At 34.3% G+C, this 4,693-nt stretch overlaps 1 non-coding gene across 1 annotated transcript; it reads left to right on the plus strand.

Moving 5' to 3' along the window:
• Positions 1–1,136: 1,136 nt before the first annotated feature.
• LOC116071633 lies at positions 1,137–1,243 on the plus strand. Its single transcript, XR_004111037.1, has one exon. It is a non-coding gene; the product is annotated as a U6 spliceosomal RNA (small nuclear RNA).
• The last annotated feature ends 3,450 nt before the right edge of the window (positions 1,244–4,693 follow it).

Below are 4,693 nucleotides of genomic sequence, written 5' to 3' on the forward strand. Positions count from 1 at the left end.
AAATAAAATATTTTTGGTTTTGTTTTGGCAAATATTCAAGAATGTTTTAAATGAAAGGAGTCAGACAGAAATCATTTCTTTGCAGAATGTTTACTCTTCAAATGCTACAAATTTTGACATGTTCACATTTGAACCTGTGACAGGTGTCCAGAATTCCAATGTAAGTTCATCTGTCCATTGACACAAAATCCCTCAGTATGACAGCAGTAAAAAGAGAACACACACACACACACACACACACACACACACACACACACACACACAGGCTGTTTGGTGCCCCACTGTAGGGGAAGGCCAGAGCTGGAAGATGGGAGTGGGTGGGTAGGTGTGGAAGCACCCTTATAAAGGCAGGGGATGGGGGGATCAGATAGGGTGTTTCTGAAGGGAAGACTTGGAAAGAGGAAAACATTTGAAATATAAATAAAGAAAATGTCCAATAAAGCAACAACAACAAACAACAACTAAATAACCAACCAACCAAACAAAGAAAACTGGATTTATAAGACAGTCCTACAAAACTAATGATCATATATTACTGGACTCTCCAGCATTCATTATTACAAGAAACTTTTGAAGTTTGCTGTTCGAGCCTAAGACCAAGATTAAATGCTATTTTTGTTTTTTACTCTAATGAGGTTTTGAGTTTCTTACCAAATCCAGATTGTGTAACTAAATTAAAGAATGTTTCCCCAAATTCAATATCCTCCCAGAAAAACAAATTTCTTGAACATGATTAAATTAGTACATTTTAAGTTTTTTGTGATATATAGAAAATGAATATACAGAAATACAGATTATAGAACCAGTATGCCTCTGTGTCTTGCACATGCTTCTCTTTGATGTCTAGGTGTAAAAATTAGCTTTACTGATGACTCTTGTCACTTTCAATATACTAACTCTTTTTTATACTCTTGAACTTATTTTTAAACTAATGTAACTCAAAGATTATCTTGAAGAAGATTTTATATATCAAAATATAGTCCTTAAATATATACCAACTTTAGGGTTATCAAAATTGCTAGAATTATGTATATTTTTAAAGGAGTGTCAATTAATTATTCTGCATTCTTTAAAATAGGTTGTGTTTGATTCAGAAAAATTGTGAGAATAAAATGTATCTGAAAATTCCAAACCTTATGCTTACTTCTGAATCACATATACTAAAATTGGAACAATATAGAGAAGATTAGCATGAACCCTGCTCAAGGGTGATATGCAAATTCATGAAAAAATTCTTATTGTTTCTCAAGACCCAGCTATACCATTCTTGGGCATGTTTCAAAGGGTGCTCCATTCTAAAACAAGGGCAATTGCTCAATCATATTCACTTGCAGCTTTATTCATAATAGCCACAAACCGGAAGCAACTTAGATGTCCAACAACTGAAGAATGTATAAACTAAATGTTCTACATTTACACTATGGAGTATTACTCAGCAGTTAAAAAATGACTTTGTAAATACTGCAGACAAATATCTTAAGCTACAAAAAAATCTTTCTGAGTGAGATAACCCAGAAAATTATGGTATGTATTCACTTGTAAGTGGATATTAGCTGTTAAGTAATGATAATAAAGTTATAGACCACAGACCCAGAGAGGTTAAAGAGGAGAGTTATAGGGGAAAGCATGAAGTCCTTGGGAAGGGAAATAGAATAGATATCATAGATAGACTGGGGAGGGTGGAAACATTAGTGGAAGGGAGCAAGTGGGTGGACTAAGGGAAAGAATGTGGGGAAAACCAGCTGGAAATGAGGTTGTGTGTAGGGGCATGGAAACCTAGTGCATTGAACATTTTCCTGGAATCTGTGAAGGTGACCCTAGTGAGGACTTACAGTAATGGAGGACACTGAGTCTGAACTGGCCAACTTTTGTACCCAGATAAGGCTTCTAGTAGTAGGACTGGGTTATATTTGGCAGACAAGGTCCAGAGATCTCTAAACAATCCAAGCTTTTTCAAGGACAGAAGATTGCCATCTGAAAACTAGGCCATTGCCAAGAATAATTTTTACTCACCTCAACCCATATTCAGAGGTTGAAGTAGTGAGGACTTGTAGCTTTTGTCTCTACATTCTAGTATGTTGACACAAGAACGGTACTCTGCAAGCTATAGAAAGAGGAATCTGGACACTAAACCAGCCACAAAGACTTCCATCTACAATCTGTCCTGCATGCAAGTTGTGCTGGGACAATAGTCATTCAGAATATATGGGAGTGACCAACCAATATTTTGTTCAATTTAAGACCCATGTCCAGAGAGGGCCCCTATAACTTACTCTACCTAGATAGCCAAAACACAGACTAGATAACTCAGAGATCTAGGGTAGAACAAAACAAGACTGGAACAAAAAAAAAAAGATTCATGAAATGTTTTCTAATGATATTTTGCTGTACTCATAGATTGTTACCTTTTCCAGTTATCATCAGCACAGCTTCCTCTGGCAGCTGATAGGAGAAAACTCACAGAACCACAGTCAAGCATTATGTGAAAAGAGATTCTAAATTACAGATCTTCATCAGGTGGCTATACCCAAAGATCAAAGAACCCTGAGGAAGACAGAGGGAAAAGACTGTGGGAGTCAGAGAGCATAGAGGACACCAGGAGAAAGCTGCCTACCAAACTTAGCAGGGCTCATGTGGATTCATAGAAACCAAAATAGCAAGTATGTTATTACCCATCCTCTATACATCAGCAATTTATCATCATATATTTAAGCTGGAGTTGTACTGAATTGTTTCCTTGATCTATTGTCACTGCCTTTTTGGACTGATTTGTTATTTGTTTACCTATCCCTAAATAATTATCATAAGATTATATTATATGGAAAAATAGAATATATATGTATTTTTATAATGTCATATATAGATTAATTTGGAAATAGTAATTTTAAAACCATGATGCTACTACTTTATTATAAAATGTAATGTTGGTACAGGAAAACCGGGTTGTGAATGTTATATCAGAATACAAGTATTCACAAAAGGTCATAAGAGAATATACTGAAAATCAACTTCTTAACTGTTAAGAAAAGGATGATTTTATTTAATGGAAATCAATTCTACCTACTAATCAGTTTCAACTTGAAAAGAAAAAGGAAATTCTAAACTTAGAGTATAAAACAAATATACATAATCCAAATTACCAGCATTAATTTAGAAACTGTTACAGTACATAAATAAATACAATTTAAAACTCACTGTGGGTATCTTTTCTTTTCAGTGTTCTATCTTCTTTTCAGGTGAGTTGATTAACATTGGGAAAAGGCACTTGTCTTATCCTTGTCCTTAAAATAGCCACAAATTCTTTCGTGTTCAGCTTTACACATGCTTAGCATTTTGCACAAATTAGAATGTATTAGCTTTATGTAGTGGTGTTTACAACTACATTGTCCTTGATAATATTCTAGATGTTATTCAATTATGGTGCATTTTTTCTTTTACATATTAGTGTTTTGTTTATTATATTCTTGTTTAAGGAAATTGTTTATTGACTTCTGGGGTAAATTATTTCCAATAAAATCCTGCTAAGAATGTTGTAAAGCTGAAAAGACTTATAAAAAATATTAATATATTAAGAATATAAGCATACTTTAGTAGAAAAAGAACAAGATTGAAAAGCATATCTTTACAATGTAAATGGGAATGGACATAAGTAGCTATGAGAAGTGGAAGATTGTAGTTTTCCCATAGGCTTTATTTATCTTGTATCTATTATCTAAAATTTGTTTGTCCTTGAATATAAATCAAATTGAGCCTAGACAGAAAGTAAATTTTATGTTAATTTTCTCAACTTTAGCATTATTTTTCCATTCTGGAAAATGTTTTTGATGACTCAGCAGACCCCTTAGTGCACATGGGTGGGAGGATGCACTGGGATTTGTTTTCTGTTTCAGTGAAAACCCCTTTCCTGATGCCTCAAAGATGTTTACACACAAAGGGCACTCATTGTGACCACCAGCAGGCATAGCTGCCAAGATCCAGCTGAACATTTAACCTCTTGCCTACATGATATCAATTACCTCTCTACAACTGGAAGCTCTAACATTAGTTTTAGCATTAACATTTGTTTTAACTGAGTAAACGTTACTGTATTATTTATAAATGTTAATCATTTCAATTGAGGTCAGACAAAGCCAACCCTAGTGATCTAAAAAAATTAATAATTCCATCTAGATGAAATCTATTTCATTATGTAAATGATTAAAATGTGTAATATCAGTTTTAAAAATGAAAGTGTTGAGAATTTGTTAACATCTACACAGTATACATGATAAGAAAATGTGTAATGTCTTTGAAATAGTTCCTATTAGGACTAATATATCTGTAGTAAACATCAGATTAAAGTGCCTTTAGAATAAGCTTCTGAAGTAGAAAGTAAAAAGAAGCAAATACTAGGAAGCAGAGCATAAAGGAATCTCGGGACCTGAATCAAAGTGCTTAAAGAAAGGGAAGAGAAGAAAAGCAGGATAGTTGACTCAAGGGCCATGGCTTTCTGGGAACTTGTCAGTCTCCATAAGATAGACTGTGTAAAGCCCTTTCTGTGAGACAGAGAAGTATCACTCCCACTTAAAGCCTTGAAAACCTGAAAAAGTACAAAGAGAAGGATTAGTGTCTCTCTTCCTAATGACAGCCCAGAGTCAATGTACCCAGTGCCAATACCAAACTGCTTAAACACTAAGAAAGGAGCAAAGCAGTC

Source organism: Mastomys coucha, unplaced genomic scaffold (genome assembly GCF_008632895.1).
Source record: "Mastomys coucha isolate ucsf_1 unplaced genomic scaffold, UCSF_Mcou_1 pScaffold22, whole genome shotgun sequence".
Classification (NCBI taxonomy): domain Eukaryota; kingdom Metazoa; phylum Chordata; class Mammalia; order Rodentia; family Muridae; genus Mastomys; species Mastomys coucha.